The 19941-nt window shown below is 43.8% G+C and overlaps 1 protein-coding gene across 6 annotated transcripts in view; it reads left to right on the top strand.

Annotated features, from left to right (window-relative positions):
- Positions 1–19941, top strand: part of NPRL3 (NPR3 like, GATOR1 complex subunit) — a 309508-nt gene that overhangs the window by 27578 nt on the left and 261989 nt on the right. The window lies entirely within an intron of this gene.

Genomic DNA, 19941 nt, shown 5'->3' on the forward strand with positions numbered 1-19941 from the left:
GGGCTACAGCAACATTTATTTATTTAACTTTTTACATTACAGTGCTGACATTTCATACGCTTTTATTTTTAGCACATTGAATATATATTAATTACTAAGGATTTTAAGCACTTTACATGGAGATAACCATGATAGTATAGTGTAAAGACAACACCCACAAACCCACAGATATGCACTTTTCAGTTTTATCTTTCTGAAACCATATGTTGCAGATGCGTGCATACTTTTATTCTTCCATTTTTTTTTTTTTTTTAACCATTGCCCATACGAACTAAGTATCCATACATAGAAAGTGAGATATGTGCAAAAAGAATGTGACAAAATGTGTGCGTGTATGTGTGTATGTGTATATATATATATATATATGTGTGTGTGTATCTGTATGTATGTGCATAACCTCTTACCCACTGGGCACTTAAACCCCCTTCCTAACCAGACCAATTTTCAGCTTTTGGTGCTCTCACATTTTGAATGACAATTAGTCATGCAACACTGTACCCATATGAATTTTTTTTTGTCCTTTTTTTTTTCCCACAAATAGAGCTTCTTTTGGTGGTATTTAATCACCGCTGTTTTTTTTGTCTTTGTTTTTGCGCTATAAAAGAAAAAAGACTGAAAATTCTGTAAAAAAAAAAAATGCATTTTTCTTCGTTTCTGTTATAAAATTTTGCAAATTAGTAATTTTTCCTCATAAATTTTTGCCAAAATGTATACTGCTACATATCTTTGGTAAAAATAACCCAAATTGGTGTATATTATTTGGTCTTTGTGAAAGCTATAGAGTCCACAAGCTGGAGCAAATCTCTGAAAATTGGTCACACCTGAAGTACTGATCTCATTTCTTGGGACCCTAACATGCCAGGAAAGTACAAATACCCCCCCAAATGACTCCTTTTCGGAAAGTAGACATTCCAAGGTATTTAGAAAGGTGCATGGTGAGTTTTTGAAGTTGTCATTTTTTCCCACATTTCTTTGCAAAATCAAGATTTTTTTTCACAAAATTGTTATATTAGCAGGTTATGTCTCACTATGCATACCACAAATTACACCCCAAAACACATTCTGCTATTCCTCCCGAGTATGGCGATACCACACGTGTAAGACTTTTACACAGCGTGGCCACATACAGAGGCCCAACATGCAAGGGAGCGCCATCAGGTGTTCTGGAGCTTAAATTACACATCTAATTTCCTGACTACCTCTTACACTTTTGAAGTCCCTAGAGCACCAGAACAATGGAAACACCCCAAAAATTACCCCATTTTGGAAAGTAAACACCCCAGCGTATAATCTATGAGTCTTTTGAACGTCTTTTTTTTTTTTTTTTCCCTACAAATTTTTGGAAAATGTGGAAAGAAAATGAAAACACTGTTTTTTTTTTTTTTTTTTACACAAAGTTGGCAACTTATACAATATTTCTAACACATAGCATGTACATACCAAAAATGACACCCCAAAATAGATTCTCCTACTCCTCCGGAGTACGGCGATACCGCATGTGGGAGACGTCCACAGCCTGGCCACATACAGAGGCTGAGTACGGCTGAGCATGGCTGGCTACGGCTGAGCATGGCTGGCTACGGCTGGCTGAGCATGGATGGGTGGATAAGTATGACAGAGGGATGGCTGAGCATGGATGAGTGGATAAGTATGACAGAGGGATGGCTGAGCATGGATGAGTGGATAAGTATGACAGAGGGATGGCTGAGCATGGATGATTGGATAAGTATGACAGAGGGATGGCTGAGCATGGATGAGTGGATAAGTATGACAGAGGGATGGCTGAGCGTAGATGGATGAGTATGAATGGCGGGATGGCTGAGAGTGGATGAGCGTGGATGGTGGGATGGATGAGCATGGATGGCTGAGCGTGGATGGCGGGATTGCTGAGCGTGGATGGCTTATACAGAGGGATGGATTTGTCACTGGGCAGCACTGTGGGCACTACACATGCAGCCCACAGCGCTGCTGCATCCGATCTCTCCCATCTCCGCTCACACTGTACAGAGAGGGGAGAGAGGAACCGGATATCATGCCGGTTTGTTTACATGTGATAGGCGCAATCACTTGGTAAACGGCCGCTGTCAGCGGCCATTTACCGTGATCCGTGATGCGCCGGGTCCTATGGACCCAGTGGTCACGGATGCTCCCGTGTGCGCGATTCTGGGAGGACGTCATAGTACGCCCTCCCAGAGTTATTGAACCGCCCTGTAGCTGTTACATATATAATTTGTATGTGATTACCAGTATGTTAATATAAGCTAGAAGTTTTACTTTACATGTAAAATCTGTGCTTAGGGAAGACGGGCATAGTGGCTAAGTGGTTACTGTAGTAGTCTTACAGCACTAGTGTCCTTGGTTTGAATTCTACCAGAAATGATCTCCTCATGAATTTCTGTGTTCTCCTGTGTTTGTGTGACTATTGTGATTATTTATATGTCACTCATATGTCATAACATATAAATGACATATATGTTTGCAAATACTGCAACTATACTAGATTGGATCTAGAATATATGTAATTAAAGTACAGTTGTAAAAGGGATGTTTTATTATCCTTTATTTTAATACAGTTCACTCAATATTTAGGCGTGGTTCACACTGCTGCAATATCATTTTTGACTCCATTTTCATTGCAATTCTGTAGTGCGACTTTAATGCGACTTTGCATATTCTGTGGGGCCAAATTGCACCAAAGTAGCACAGGAACCTTTTTCCAAAGTCGCACTATGCTGAGTTGCATTGATGAACGTGGACACCATTAAATTGAATGTTTTTTTTTTTTTCTGTTTGTCATGCGACTCTCACTAGTCTCACTAGTGTGAATTACCACTTAGGGGTCAATTCACAAAAGGATATCGCCTGAGATATTTTGGTCACGTGACACATTTACCCAAATGTCTCATAACTGCGATATGTAAAAGGTCAGTTCACCACAGGTTTATGCAGGCTTTGCCACAAAAACTAAAACGCACAGTAAATACCTGTCTAGAAGTAAAAAAAAAAAATTACAAATTATATAAGTGAACAAAAACAATAAGTTAAATAAGGGGTGGTCTAGCCACGCAGTAGTTAAAAAAAGTGAAAAAAAAAACCACATTTGGGTCTGGTGTGTATTTTGGGAGAACCTCACGCCAAAAAAAAAAAAAAAAAAAAAAAGGGCCTCTTCCCATGGTTGTGAGGATGCGGAAGGTGACTTATCAGAATTTGGAAGACCTCTTTAACCACTTCAGCCCCGGAAGGATTTACCCCCTTCCTGACCAGAGCACTTTTTACAATTTGCTAATTTACTAATTGCGCGGTCATGCAATGCTGTACCCAAACGAAATTTGCTTCCTTTTCTTGCCACAAATAGAGCTTTCTTTTGATGGTATTTGATCACCTCTGCGGTTTTTATTTTTTGCGCTATAAACGGAAAAAGACCAAAAATTTTGAAAAATTATATTCTCAATTTTTGTTATAAAAAAAAATCCAATAAACTCAATTTTAGTCATACATTTAGGCCAAAATGTATTCGGCCACATGTCTTTGGTAAAAAAATGTCAATAAGCGTATATTCATTGGTTTGCGCAAAAGTTATAGCGTCTACAAACTAGGGTACATTTTCTGGAATTTACACAGCTTTTAGTTTGACTGCCTATGTCATTTCTTGAGATGCTAAAATGGCAGGGCAGTACAAAACCCCCCCAAATGACCCCATTTTGGAAAGTAGACACCCCAAGGAAATTGTTGAGAGGCATGTTGAGCCCATTGAATATTATTTTTTTTTTGTCCCAAATGATTGAATAATGACAAAAAAAAAAAATTTACAAAAATGTACTCCTTTTTTTTTTTTTTTTTAAATTGTGGTCTATTAGACCCTAGATCTCTCCTCTGCCCTCAAAGCATCTGACCACACCAAGATCAGTGTGATAAAATGCCTTCCCAATTTCCCAATGGCGCTGTTTACATCCGGCCAAATCTAAGTCATGAAATGCTCGTAGCTTCCGGTTTCTTAGGTCATAGAGATGTTTGGAGCCACTCTGGTCTCTGATCAACTCTATGGTCAGCTGGCTGAATCACCAGCTGCATTCTCAGGTTCCCTGTTGTTGCAGGAGAGCCAGAGAAAAACATGGAAGACGGTGGGGGGGGGGGGGGGGCATTAGCCACTAGGATTGCTTTTACATGAAAGCCGACCGCTGGCTGAAAAGAATGATACCTAAACCTGCAGGCATCATTTTAGTATAACCACTCAAAGTCCAGCAACATACCAGTACGTTGCTGGTCCTTGTTGGGCATGTATTGTAATCTTCTTTTTTTTTTTTTTTTTTTTTTTTTCATGCAGCCTGTGGGTATGCCCACCATTAGAATACCTCCCTTCATCCACCCACTTCTAATGATGGGCATACATGCACCATTTATATATGCCGAAGCATGGGGGCATCCTCCCGCAAAAGGTAGGAGCAAATCGCTCCTCCGCCCCTGCTGCCCCCATGCTTCGGCATATATTACCTCCGCTGGAGTCACGGCTTTATATATCGTGAGAGCAAACGCTGTTGCTGTCAAGATAAATAAATCCGCGCTGCAGCTGAATGGCGTACCTGAAGACAAAAAAATGGTTAACAAAACACAGTAAACAGTAAAGTATAAAAAATTGCATACCTGAAAAGCAAACATGATAAAACATAATAACAATAAAACATTGCAGAATAGAATACAGTAAAAAAAGAGCAGAACAATAGAGAGAGAATAGAGAGAGAGAGAACAATAAAACGACAACTATTTTTTTTTTATTTTATATTTTTTTTTTTTCTACACTTTTTTTTGTAACTGTAACTTTTGTAACTGTAACCGGTTCCAGGTTCAGGTCTCTCAAAATGCGATGGCATCTTGGGAGACCCTGTGAAAGCGTGCCTAGTCTGTGCAATGCTGTACCCTACGCTAATACTCAACTAGTGTATGGTAGCGTTCAAAACATTCACCAATGCAAAGACCAGGATTGTCAGGACAGGAAAGACAATAATAGCGGGTGTCACGCCTATATCCGCGCTTGCTGCAGACACGACATCTTTTTTGGGGGGGTTCGTTGGGTAGGGGTACTCGGGAGGACATAAAGAAAATGCCTCTCATGCAGCCGACTGCATTTGGTTGGGGATGTGAATGGGGGAAGTACAGGTGCTGCAGAAGTGGTGGGTTCCTAATAAGGATTGACGAATGCAGCAGGAAGGGCATTATGGGCACGACGGGCTGTGTTTGTCTTTTTGGTGGCAGCGGGACACTACTTGTGCTTGCCATCTCACCAGCTTGAACTGCACTTATGGGACTCGCCACGTCACCAAGTGTTACTGCAGTGCTGGTTTGACTACGACCAGGGTGTACTAGGCCGCTGGTGCTTGCTAGTTCACCAAAACGCTACCAAAAAAACTGTTAGCGATCGCAGGGATCAGGCCTGACTCTGCGAACGCTGCAGTTATGCGTTTAGTGTTTTGTAAGTGTCAGTGATCGATCGATACTGCACTTGGGTGGGCTGGGCTGGGCTGGGCCGGGCGGAGGGGCAAAACGCAGGTGCTAGCAGGTATCTGGGCTGATCCCGCTAACACTGCATTTTTGGGAACCCTAATCTGCTGGGGACGCTAGTATAGATCTGATCGGATCAGATATTGATCCGTTCAGATACTATACCACTAAGGGAGGTGTACGGTGTGTGCGTGGGTGTTAGCGCTACTGGCACTAACCTGACGCTGCCTGGGGCTGGTGCTTGCCAGTTCACCAAAACTCTACCAGAAAAACTGTTAGCAATCGCAGGGATCAGACTCTGCGAACGCTGCAGTTATGTGTTTAGTGTTTTGTAAGTGACAGTGATCGATCGATACTGCACTTGGGTGGGCTGGGCCGGGTGGAGGGGCAAAACGCAGGTACTAGCAGGTATCTGGGCTGATCCCACTAACGCTGCATTTTTGGGAACCCTAAACTGCTGGGGACGCTAGTATAGATCTGATCGGGTCAGATATTGATCCGTTCAGATACTATACCACTAAGGGAGGTGTATGCTGCGTGCGTGGGTGTTAGCGGTACTGGCGCTAACCTGACGCTGCCTGGGGCGACGCAGACCCTATCTGACTCTAAAACCTAAGTTGTATCACCGCCGGGCTATCAGGGGGCTAAACCTTTATTAGGTAATAAACGGCGGGTGCCCTGACACTATAAAAATAAATGAACTAACCAGCGTCACCCGTAACAGTTATACGGTGACCACTGGTGAAAGGGTTAACTAGGGGGCAATGAAGGGGTTAAAACCTTTATTAGGTCGTATATGGGGGTCCCTGACGCTATAAAACGCTGACGGCGAACCTAAATATTTACCTCCCTAACTAGCGTCACCAGTGACACTAATACAGTGTTTAGAAAAATGATCGCTTAGTGACACTGGTGACGGGGGGTGATCAAGGGGTTAAAACTTTATTGGGGGGGTTAGGGGGGTATCCTAGACCTAAAGGGGGCTAACACTAACTGCCCTACGACACGAACTGTCACAAACTGACACCAATGCAGTAATCAGAAAAAAAAAACTGCTTGGTGTCACTGTGACGGGGGGGGGGGGGGGGGGGTTATTGGGGGGTGATCAGGGGGTGATGGGGGGTGAAAAGTATACCTGGCGTATTCTGTTATGTGTGTGTGTGTGTGTTGTGCACTCACATCGATATCTTCTCTCCTCGGCGCCGTAACGGAAAATACCGAGCCGAGGAGAGATGACATCACTTCCTCTGCTGCTGTTTACTATACAGCAGCAGAGGAAGGATTTTATTGGCTAGCAGCGATCGCGAGGGGGGAGCCACAAATGGATGGCCTCCCCCTCACCTCTGATCGCTCGGGGACAGAAGCAGACCGCCTCGGGCACCGGGGGGGGGGTCCGATCGGACCCCCGCCCACGGGAGGCAGATCACGTACCAGGTACGTGATTTTGCCTGCCCGTGCCATTCTGCCGCAGTATATCTGCGTGAGGTGGTCGGCAAGTGGTTAACAAGGGAGCCCCCAGATTTTGCCCACGTTCCAGGTGCATGTGTATGGGGTACATAACCATACTTATTCATCAGAAAAATGGGCAAAGTTAAAAAAAAAAAAAAAAAACAAAAAAAAACCAGGAGCCAGTTTTTGACAAACTCTTTATTAAAGAAAAGAAAAAAAAAAACGAAATAAATGTCCCCCAAAGTAAATCCAGTATCAAGAATGATGAACGCCGACCCGCACAAAAGACAAAGTCAGCACCTGACGCTTGGCTTGATTGACACTGGATTTACTTCAGGGGCATTTATTTTGCATTTCTCTTCCTTTTTTTTTATTTATTTTTTTTTTTTTAGAGAGCTCTTGGGGCCCCAAGGGGCATTTACAGATTTTGATAAGTCCTCCCCCCTGCACCCTCACAACCACCCGGAAAGGGTTGTGGGGTGGGGAAGAGGCCCTTGTAATTATCAACATGGGGGAAAGGTGCGGGGGGTGCACCCCCCCATGTTGAGGGCATGCGGCCTGGTCCCTTTTTCTTGGCCTGCTGGGCTGCATAAGGGTCTGGTATAGATTTGGGAGGGGGGGCCTCCTCCCCCCCCCCTAAAAAAAAAAAAAAAATATACGGTCCGGAAGGGCCTGATATGGATATGGGGCACACTGTTTGTTTTTTTTTTTCTCTTTTAAGGCTGGCTCTTCGTTTGTTTACATTCTGCTGTCAGTGGGGAGACCCGCTCACAGCAGATGAGTCATGTTTGTTAGGATGCCAGCGTTCAGCTCCAAACGGTAACTCTGAGCTGAACTGTCATATTTAGCAGTGATAGAAATACAGTACCACTGCTAAATGTTTCAGTTCCTGCTGCAGCCTCTTTCTGGTAAAATAACATGCAAAAACACGTTAAATACAGCAAAATTTTTAAAAACATTTACCTTGTGCGGTATTTACCTTGCATTTTTTTGTGAATTACAGATTCGTGAGTTAAATACCCCTTGAGTTATTTTAACTCAAAAAATCATGCGGTATTTAACTTTCAGTGCCCCCTAGTTTTGTGTCTAGCTTGGATTTTTTTTTTTTTTTTTTTTTTTTTTGATTTTGTCCAAGAAAAAAATTATATTACAGACATATATAAACGGTTACATCTTGTACCTATATCACTTATCTCTTAACATTAGCTGAACAGGGATTACTAAAACGAACGGACGTCATTAAATCCCGATTCCTCAACAGAGGAAAAAAATTATACTAAAAGTATTTTGGGGTGACACACACAAACACTTGTCTACAATCACTGCAGGTGGAAAAGACACTCCATCATCCTTCCCGCCCCCGCGCATCCCCGTCCAGTCTACAGGAGCACTGAGCTCACTTAGGGCACTCAACTGCCCTCAGACACCACAGACCCCTCAGAGGGGTGCAGAAGGCCCCTATTGCTGAAAAAGTGGGGTGTCATTCCAAAAGGAGTCCGCTATATCAAGCAAGGTTGCCAGATCTTAGCAAACTTTTTAGGACAGGCCATTCCATTATAAATGAGTTTAAAGATGGGTATGACCTTAATAATCATACAGTACAACATTTGAACATTAGGAGCAGATACATTTTTCCATTGCAACAAAATTTAATTTCTTAGCATAAAACAATACTATGCGAGCCAGAGTTCGAGTATGGGTCCTGTGTAGGAACTCGTTTAGGACACCCAACAGTCCGATTTCTGGAGAGCGAGGTACTGGTAGATGTAGGGTGTTTTCAAAAAAAGAGAATAAGTCATTCCAGGATGTTGACAAGGTTGGGCAGGACCAAAACATATGCACGTATCCGGCATCAGTGGAGCCACACCTGAAACAGGAGGCAGCGGAGTCATAACCCATACGGGTGAGCCTGGCAGGAGTATAGTGCAACTGGTGTATAAATTTAAACTGTACATATTGGTCATTAGACCCAATAAGATACAAAAAGCAGACCTCCGAGGCCTCCTCCCATCCCTCCTTGGACAGTCCGGAAATGTCTACTACCCATTTTCACTGAGCAATCTGGAAGGGTTTAACCCCAGCAGCCTGCAGGCGTGAATAGATAGTCATGACCAGTTTTTCAATGTCTGGGTATGAGAATAGCACTTCTATAGGTAATTCATTGAGCTCCTGGGTCAGACCATTGAATTGTGCCCGGATGCCATGACGTAATAGAAGATATTAAAAAAAGAATTTGTTCGTCACACCACACCGTGCCTTCAAGTCTTCGAAGGAGATGAATGCATCATTAACAAAAATGTGAGAATCGTGGGTGACACTGAGTCGTGTCCACCACAGGGAGTCTGGGTGACCCAGGAGCTCTAAGAAGTTAGGGTTGTGCTATAAGGGGCTTTTGGGAGACACCCCACCCGAGTTTGTGATCACCTTATTTCATTCATGTCAGGCTAGCCAGCTAACTTCTATCTGAGAGCAACGGGAGCAACGTTTAGGTATGGATCTATGTAGTATATCAATAAGTGAGGCCCCAGAGTCAGCAAGAGCATTTAATAAAGCGGTGGAACAGGATGAGGAGGCCTCCAGGAACCAGTCATAAGCGTATACAAGCTGTGACGCTATAAAGTAGTGTCGTAGGTTGGGGCAGGCTAACCCCCTGTCAACCTTAGCAGCCTGAAGGGAGACCCTAGCAGTTCTTGGGTTTGACCCCTGCCAGAGGAAGGAGGATAAAAGTGAATTAATTTTGTTGAAAAGATTTTCAAACAAAAAGATTGGGGATGCCCGGAAAACAAAGAAATTTAGGTAAATATATCATTCACACGACCAATTAAATTTAATGGTAGGGAGGCCCAGGTACGTAGCCTGGTCTCCATATGTGTAATAATCAGGGTAATATTGAGGGATTCAAAAATGGATAAGTCTGCGTTTGATGTAAGTCCCCAAATACTTAAATGTGGGTTGGAGGACTGAGATAGGTATGTATAATCAAGTTTGGGGCCTATAGGAAATGCCACAGACTTATCCCAGCCCACTCTTAACCTGGAAACCTTCCCAAACTCCTTCACCACTCCAAATAGGGAAAAAAAGGATTGTTCCGAGCCATCCAGATAAATTAGGGCATCATCCGCATATAGGGATATCTTTTCAGAAAGTTCACCATAGCAGATGCCACCTACTCGTCGTCTGCCACACTGCCAGAGCAAGAGGCTCTATGGCCAGTGCAAACGGAAGCAGCGAGAGCAGGCAGCCCTGCCTGGTTCCGCTTTGTAAATGAAACACATCAGAAACATCCTTATTGGTACTTATCCTGGCCCTAGGGTTGGTATAGAGCAGGCAGACCCACTGGATAAATTGAGAGCTGAAACCCATACGATGCATAGTTTCCCAAAGAAAGGACCAGTTGACTGTGTCAAAGGCTTTTAACACATTTAACGATAACACTAGTCCACTTTTTTGGTCAGTGGCAGCCCTGTGAATGTGTAGGTACAAACAATGAATGTCATCATACGTACTCTTACCAGGCATAAGCCCAGTCTGGTCCCTATGAACAAGGTGAAGAATGACCTTCTGCAGTCTCAGAGCTAGTATTTTTGCTAACAGCTTAACATCACTATTAAGTAGTGAGATCGGATGGTCAGACCCACACAACAGTTTGTCCTTATCGGGTTTGGGTATTACAACAATCAGGGCTTCACACATGGAGGAAGGAAGTATGCCATCCTCCAGTGCCTGTCCAAACTGAGAGTGTAATTTCTGTGCCATTTCTTCCGCATAATTTTTGTACCATTCGGCGGGCAAACCGTCCAGTCCTGGAGTTTTATTGGGGGGGAGAGAGTAAATGGCGTCAGTAATTTCTTCAATTGTCAGGGGTTTGTCTAAAATAGTGTTATGCGAGTCTTCTAATATGGGGAACTGGAGGGATTAAAAAAAACCCCAACGTCTCAAGTTCGCCCGGGAGGGGGCGGGTCTGAATAAAGGTTTTCATAGAAGGACTTAAATGTCTGATTAATGGTCAGGGGATCAGACGTGAGAGAGCCATCAGGTAGCCGAATTTGGGGTATAGTCCTGTCAATGTATTCCGTACGTGAGAGAGAGGCCAACATTTTGCTGTTTTTGCCACTATATTCAACCTGGCTGACAGATACAGCTGCTGCTTCCGCTTTGCATCCGCCTTATGGAGGTCCAGGGTCCTGTGCACTCCCACCAAGACTCCTTGGGAGTCCGGAGTGGGAAGCACAGAATATTGGGCCCTGGCGGTCTCCAGGGAGGACACCAAGGCCAGAAGAGCAGCCTGAGAGGACTTCCTATGATTGGAGATGTAGGAGCCCTGCACTATCGCCTTAAAGGCGTCTCATGTGGGGCCAGAGGAAGCGGATCCGGCATTATCCCACCAGTAATGGGACATGTCCTACCGGACCGGCTCCTGGAATTCGGGGGTGGAGATGCAGAGGGGACTGAATCTCCACAAACGAAAGGAGGGCCTGTGGCCTAGTAATAGTTCAACAATGAGGGCGGAGTGGTCAGATATCATCTAGGTAGATGAATAACAGTCTGGATATATCAGACCAGATCAGGGGTCCCCAGAGCATAGTCCAGCCTGGACTAGCTTGGATGTTTAATCTAGTGCCCACGTGGCTAATTTAGGTTGGTCAGATTTGCAATGTTTCATTTTGTAATTTTCAGTTTAATGAGTGGCTTACAGTAGCTGTTCTATAAAGCAAACAGAGAATGCTATTTTGGGGGCGTGGCTTGTGGTGGATGGAATAAGCAGCACGGCGTGAGAGCTCCGACGAAACCCTGAGCATTTACCCTGACAAATTGATCCTGTTGTGCCTGCATCACCCACCACCTACACCGAATTGTTCCTCTCCTCAGCCTCGATCCAGCGGTGCAACTTTTATACACATTCCGGCGGCGGACATGTCCCGCAAAAGCGGCAAGGACAATCTGCAGGCTGCAGAGCATGGTGGCCAAGATGGCGCCCGAACCCAGCGCTCGGCCAAGAAGGCAGTGTATGAGGATGTTCAGCGGCGCTCTGGGGAAGGGTGGCATACCTAAAACACCCACCCAGCTCATGGATGCCTCTGATATGGACTCCCCTGTAGAGGCTCTGGAACAGGCATGGCTGGAGGATGAAGAGCAGACCTCATGGGATGCAGTAAGTACACCTACTCCTAGTATGGCTCCCAGGGCCCTGACTGACCAGGACAATCAAACCCCTGAACCGACTCTGAAAGACATTTTTGCAGCAGTAACCTCCAGTAACCACGTCTATTAATGCACTGACTAATGAAATCAAAGGAGTGAAACTGGAACTGAACATGGTTAGACAGGACATGCAGAAGCTGCGAGATCGCACAGCTGCACTGGAGGACAGAGTGAGCAATGTGGAGGATGATGTTGCCCTCTGCAGAGGGAAGTCCGCCATATGCAATCTATTATCACTGGCCACACAGCTCGTTTAGAAGACATGGAAAATAGACAAAGTCGCAATAATGTCTACGCGGTAGGCATACCAGAACGGGCTGAGGGCAAAAACCCTGTGGCATTTATTGAGAACTGGCTGACTAACACTTTCGGCAAGGACTCTTTTTCCTCCATGTTTGCGGTGGAGCATGCCCACAGAGTTCCACCTAGGCCGCCTAAACCTGGTGAGCCTCCTAGGCCGTTCCTGTTCAAAATGCTGAACTTTTAAAGATTGCAACACTATTCTGTACCAAGCCAGGGCAAGAGGTGCCCTTATGAGAATAGATAATGCTCGCATATCTTTCTACCTCGATTCCTCTGCTGACCTACAACATCGCAGAGCTAAGTTCACTGAAGTTAAGAAGCGTCTCTGCAAATATGAGGTTGCATATGCCACGTTGTATCCTGCCAAACTCGGGATCGCCGCCAACGGCGAAACGCATTTCTTTGATAACCCTGCCAACGCGTCTATGTGGCTGGACCGTGTGGAGCACACCCTCAAGAAAGCACCAGCACCTATGGCCTGATGAGGACCTGCCTTTCCCCTTGCTCTACTGGGTGAAATAGATGCCATGTAAGAAGTTTTGGACATACTTCTCCTTTTCTTCAACCTTCCTGACAGGCGGAGTTAAGTTGGGCTCGCAAGTCCCTTCAAATCGGAGTTGAACTGAGGAGTTGCTCCCCCCTTACACTTGTCTTACATGGACATGTTTTTTTTTGCTGCCAAGCTTCCCTACTGTTTACAGGATGCACGGACTCCTTTTTTTTTTCATACCCCTGTCGCTTTCTTGTTTTTTGTTCCACACTATGTGGTGTCTTTTTTTGCTCACACTGACCCCTGCTGTTGGCAGGGCGAATAGTTTCCCTTTTTTTTTTTTTTTTTTTCTATTTATCAACCAGGGATGTATCTATGTGGCAGATGCCGTCACTCTTTTGGCTGTATTCTGCCTGGAACACCAGGATTTCCAAAGATGCCAGTTGGAGATGTGGAATGCCCCTTGGTGTACCTCTGCACCTGGCATGGCTTCCTTTTTAATGATTGTTTATATGCCTTACTATGTCTAGTACTTGTACTATAGTTTCATGGAATGTGAGGGGGCTGGGTGATGGAGTGAAACGGGTGGCATTTTTCTCCATGGTTAAGGCTCACAAGCTCTCAGTGATATGCCTGCAGGAAACTCACCTGCAGGACAACTCCATATCTACACTCAAAAATCGTGGTTATCCAACTCAGTTTCACTCCGTCCACACAGCTTACTCGAGAGGAGTAAGTATACTTATTTTGAGGGTGACCAACTTTCAATTACTGCACTCCCTGATTGACGATCCAGGACGGTTTATATTTTTATTCTGCAAACTGACAGGGCTGACATTAGAGCTGCACAATTAATCGTCAAGAATCGTTATCACGATCTTGACTAAAGTGTTTCACAATTCTTTCTATGCAGAATTCTCTCTGCTCTTCTGGAAGCCACAGCCCAAAAGAAAGGAAGAGAAAAACTGGGCAAGACTCAAAACATTCTTTATCAGTTGAACTTAAGTATAAACCTTGTAACAATTTGTCAATGGAATAGACTTTGTGTGTAAGTGAAAAAAGTTTAACCACTTAAACAATAAACCTTTTTCTGACATTTGTTGGTTTCAAGTTAAAATCATTTTTTTTCGCTAGAAAATTACTTGGAACCCCCAAACATTATATTATTATATATATATATATATTTTTAGTAGACACCCTAGAGAATAAAATGGTGGTTGTTGCAATATTTTATGTCACACTGTATTTGTGCAGCGGTCTTTCAAATGCAATTTTTTTGGAAAAAATTACTTTAATAAATTAAAAAAAAAAAAAACACTAACCAGTAAAGTTAGCCCATTTTTTTTTTGTATAATGTTAAAGATTTTACATCGCGAGAATCGTGATCTTTTTATGCTAAGCAAAAAAATCGTGATTCTCATTTTGGCCAGAATCGTGCACTTCTAGCTGACATGTATAATTGCAAATATCTATGTCCTTCCACCCTTCTCCTTTTGACAGTCTGAAACAATTGGCTCAATTTATGGCTTCATACCCCAACGTCCCTGTTTGGGTGTTGTGAGATTACAATAATGTTATGAATAAAAAACTAGATAAATTCCCATCCAGACCTGGCAGTGTTCCCCAACCGGGTGGCCCCACCCCCTTTGCTAGATTCTTAATGGAAGTTGGTCTGCGAGATGTGTGGAGGGACCAGAACCATACTGTGCAGTGTTATTTGTGCTTCTCAGCATCATACAAATGCCTATCCCGCATAGCTCTATGGTCTAACTAATGACTTGGCACATGCACTGACTGATTCTGTGAAATATGCTCTACGTAAAATCTCTGATCACTCCCTTGTAAGTGCTACTATAATAATATCACCAAATACACACCATAAGCTCTGGAAGGTAAACCCCTTCTGGTTCACATTCTTCCAGAGCACTGATCCCATTCCCAGGGCTCTGGCATAGTTTGTGCGTTTTAATCAGGACACGGCTAGACCTGCGTTAGTATGGGATGCCATGAAAGCTCACCTTAGGGCCTACTCATCAAGCAGATTATTGCAATTAAAACTAAAACTAGAGAGAATCTGGTGATGGACAAGGCTGCCAGGGGGGAGGAGAGGTACATTGCAACCCCCTCTTCAGAGTCAGAGCGTAGATGGCAGGAAGCTCAGGCCCTATATCAACAAGTTTCCACCACTGCTGCAGAGAACAAGAGGTTCTTCCTACAGCAAAAATATTTTAATGAAGGGGAAAACACAGGTCACCTACTAGCTATGATTTCTAAAGCCCAGCAGAGCACGACTCGTATAGATGCCATCCAAAATGAAGACTGAGTAACATTTACTGATCAGACCCACATACCTGACGTGTTTTCACAATTCTTTAAAGACCTTTACACATCTAAAGTCCATCCCATACACGAGGATCTGACTCATTTTCTGGACCGGTGCTCCCTCCCCCGGGTGTCACAACAGGGGCTTGCTGCCCTTAATGCACCATTGAAGCTAGAGGAATTGTCATTGGCGGTAGCACAGATGGCTAATAACAAGTCCCGGGGAGCTGACGGCCTACCCACAGAAACGTACAGAAAATATGGGGACACTCTCTCTCTTACCTAATCTTTTAAAAACCCTAAACAATGCCCTATACAAGAAGGTAGTTTACCCGCCTCCATGAATGAGGCTATTATAATGTTACCAAAACCGGGCAAGGGCCCATTACAACCGGACTCCTATAGGCCTATATCTCTGCTTAATGCAGATGTCAAATTATTGGCATGAGTATTAACTACTAGACTTTCGGGAGCTGTGGCAGGGCTGGTCCACTCTGACCAGTCTGGCTTCATTCTGACTAGATCTACAGCATTGAACATTCGAAGATTGTTCCTTGATGCTCAGGTCCCAGTGCATAACCCGGGCAACAGAGCCATCTTTTCTCTCGACGCTGCCAAAGCTGTTGACAGCGTGGAGTGGAAATATCTGTGGGAGGTTTTGCAGCGCTTCGGTCTAGGCGATAAATTTATTTCCTGGGTGCAGCTTTTGTATACTGCACCTATGGCCAGAGTGAGGCTAAATGACTCCCTATCGGAGCCCTTCCCTTTTTTTGTTGCACACGACAGGGGTGTCCGTTATCACCCCTGCTGTTTGCCCTTGCATTGGAACCTCTGGTGGCTGTGGTGCGGGCCTCTCCTGACATTATGGGCCTCTGCAGAGGACAGGGGGAGGAAAAGATCTCTTTATAAGCAAGAGACACCCTGCTGTACTTGGGGGACACCGAACACTCTTTAAGAGCAATAATGCACCTAATAGATCAATTCAGACAGCTATCGGGCTTTGCCATTAATTGGCATAAGTCGGCTCTGTTGCCACTGGATCCGTTACCGGCACCTTTGCTGAGGGACGTATCCCACATACAAGTGGTTTCCTCATTTAAATACTTGGGAATAGTGGTGACTGGGAACACACGGGACTACATAACTCCAAACCTAAAACCCATACTACAAAAGTTCCAGCAGAAACAGGCTAGCTGTCAGCTGTCAAATTACGGCTGTCAGTGACTGGCCGCATAAATCTCATAAAAATTATTTGGGCACCGCAGCTGTTGTATGTTTTGCATAATGCCCAAATCTGGTTTCAGCGCATGGACTCGCAATTCAGAGCTCTTATATGGAGAGGTGGAGTGACAAGAATTAAGCTGGCCACTCTACAGCTCCCTAAGGACCAAGGGAGGCATGGCGGTCCCGCACCCTCTAATGTACTACCTGGCTGCACAGCTACAACCTTTCAGGGTTTGGATCTCGGGATGGTGTCAGATGCCTCCAGAGGTCTCCTCCTGGGCCCTGAAACAGATTACACTGCCCTATCTAATATGGAGATGGGCTTCCCTAAAGTCACCTCCACTTGCCCCACGGTTAGGTCACTGATGAAAATCTGGAAGAGGGCTAAGACCACATTGGGATTGACGGGATATCTCCGTCAGACCCCTATATGGCGAAACCGTTTTTACACAGATTTGAACAGGGTACCCAATCGGACAATTTGGGACAGGGACAGGGTTAGATTTCTCACCCAAATACTCGACGGACCTGTCTTAAAACCGTTTACCCAATTGCTGAGCGAATTCCCTGCACTCAAAGGTCACCGCTTTCAATATATACAACTACAACACGCCATTAGATATCAGAGCAGATACTCTAATTTGCAGTTAGAAGAATCCACGTTCCTTGAGTCCATATACTCTGACACAGAGAAGAAATGTATAATTTCTAGAATTTATATTCACCTATTATCACACATACAAGCCCCAGATTTGCTGCCATGTAGAGAGAGGTGAAGCAAGATGTTGGCCCCATTGATGGTGAGCAGTGGAATCAAACCCTGGGAGTGGGCCCTTTGGTATCAGTATCAGTGACACAGAGACTTTCCCACTTGTTCATACTGCACAGGGTATATTGTACTCCTGTGCATTTGCATAAATGGGGTATGTGTGATTCCCCATATGTCCCAAATGCCAGGCCCACCCAGGTGACCTCATACACATGCTCTGGCTTTGCCTCAAGCTAGTGAGGTACTGGAATTGCGTTGTCACCAGGATAAACAGTGTTTTCCAGGTCCAGCTTGAGCTGGAACCACTAGTGTGCTTACTAGGTAGCCTGGAAGAAGATTCGTACCTCCCCTCGGCAGACATTGCCCTCACGAGACTCCTATACTTAGCCAGAAAGCTGATTACCTGTTTGTGGCTATCGTCATGTACCCCGAGGGAGGCGCAGTGGATCCAAATGGTCTATGCTACTCTTATCCGGGAAAAAAAACACATATCAACATAGAAAATCGGCAAAAAAATGTTTCAATATATGGCAGAGTTGGTTAAACTCCCCAGAAGTGGCACCGCCACAACTTGCCCTGGATAGGCTGCTGACGGGATAACTGGACATACAGCGATGTTCTTGGAAGTTTTATACTGTATGATAAGATAGGAGACATACTAAGAGTGCATTTCATGATTGATGGATCTGAACCCCTGGTGATATATCAATGGTTGGTCTACTACTTTTATTTTTATTTTAATTTAATTTATCTTAACTTTGTTTCTTTGTTGAATGAGCACTAGGCCGATACAATGCCTATACGTTTTGGTTGTATGATAACAATATTGGGTTTATAGTTAACGCCCACTCTTATGTTATGAAAATTAAGACTCCTGATATTTTCTTTAACCTCCCTGGCGGTATGATTATTTCCGATTTTAGGTGCTGAAAGCGGTACCATTATTTTGCATGGAAATTTGGCGTTTTATATTGTAGGTCTGTAAATCTTAACAATAACACACTTAAATCTGTCCAAACCAGAGTCTAGTAAATATCCCGGGTATGATAAAGTTTGAAACACAAAAACATAAATTATAATATAATAAATAAAAATAAATAATTAAAAAAAATTAAAAAAAATAGTAATAAAATAAATTTCCCCACAATTCACTATCGCTCAATTCTGCAAGTGTTCTAATTTATTATCGCTGTTTTCTAGCTGGTCTAAAGCCACTTTTGACGTAAAGGGACACTTTTTGGTTGCTATGGACAATCTCCAGTTTCCAGGCAGAAAGAACAGTGTATATCATGTAAAACTGCATGCAGGGCATGGGCCAGAGCACTGGGGACAAAAGGGATGTGAAATCATTTCATACAGTACTGTAATCTGTAAGATTACAGTACTGTATGTGTTATGATTTTGACAGTTTTTTGAATTTGCTGCCAGGCTCCGCCCCCGTGCGTCGCGCCGCTCGCAGGGAACGGAGCCTGGCACGGAGAGGCTTCGGAGGAGGACGGAGCCCTCGGACACTGCGGGGGACATCGCAGGATCCCGGGGACAAGGTAAGTAACGCCGCCCCAGGATCCTGCAATGCGATCCCGAGTGTGGCTCGGGGTTACCGCTAATGGTACTGAATTTTAACCCCGAGCCACACTCGGGAAAACCGCCAGGGAGGCTACATGTCCCTCTATGACATACATATGTAATATGTATCATGTAATGCCTTGTGTTCTCATCAATAAAAACTTTTTTTGTTGTTGATTAAAAAAACAGAATGCTATGATGCGATTTCACTTATTGCTATTGATGGCAATGATTGTGGATGGATGTGTTTCTAAAAAAGAAAAAAAATGCTGCAGTACACCCAAACAATTTCTTTTACTAAGTCGTAGTGAAAATGGGTATTGTTTGGCTCATTTCTTTAATAAAGTGGGGATTGAGCACCAAAAATGCTCTTTGGAGCTCAGTTACATTGAAGAAAGCCACCAGTAGTGCTAGGTCACAACAGGTACTTATCTAGATGAGGATATGAGGTGTATATATTCTTACAAATGCATATATTCAGTCCAGTAAGTTCCTTTTTCACACAGTGTAGGGGCTGTGAAGAAGGTAGTATTAGATGGACTAATAGAATTTAGATAGACAGAAGTGACTAGACAATTAAAGAATTGCAGAAAACACATTTTAAGCATTTATAGAAATAATATTTTTATCTCTTTTGGGATAAAGGTTTTAACCAAATGAATAAAAGCTGACCATTGCAGACCTTTGCTGCACTGATTGGTCTGTTAAGATAATAGGATCAAAAAATATAAAGCCCCGGGGGGGGGGGATACAATGGCACAGGGGACATCATTATGTTGATGCGGGGAGCTATTACATTTTTGTTTTTTTTCGTTCAACCCACTGGTTGAAACCGAAAATGTGAACCTTTTAAAATGATTGATTTTTCAGTTTTTCTGCATTTTATATCATTGAGATGACGTATAATACTGTTTATAAATACAGTAGGTATGCCTGTATACAGTATTATATGACCTCATACACATTGTTTGCCCAGCTCTTTTGAACGTCTTTCCTCCTGGCAAGAGAAAAGCAGTGCAAAAATGTGCCTAAAGATGCATTTGGCAAATGTGCCCAGGCACCTCATTTATTTAATTGGCCAGTATATTAATTCTGGCCATTGAAATTAATGAGCATTCAA

This window comes from Aquarana catesbeiana, linkage group LG06 (assembly GCF_042186555.1).
Source record: "Aquarana catesbeiana isolate 2022-GZ linkage group LG06, ASM4218655v1, whole genome shotgun sequence".
NCBI classification, from domain to species: domain Eukaryota; kingdom Metazoa; phylum Chordata; class Amphibia; order Anura; family Ranidae; genus Aquarana; species Aquarana catesbeiana.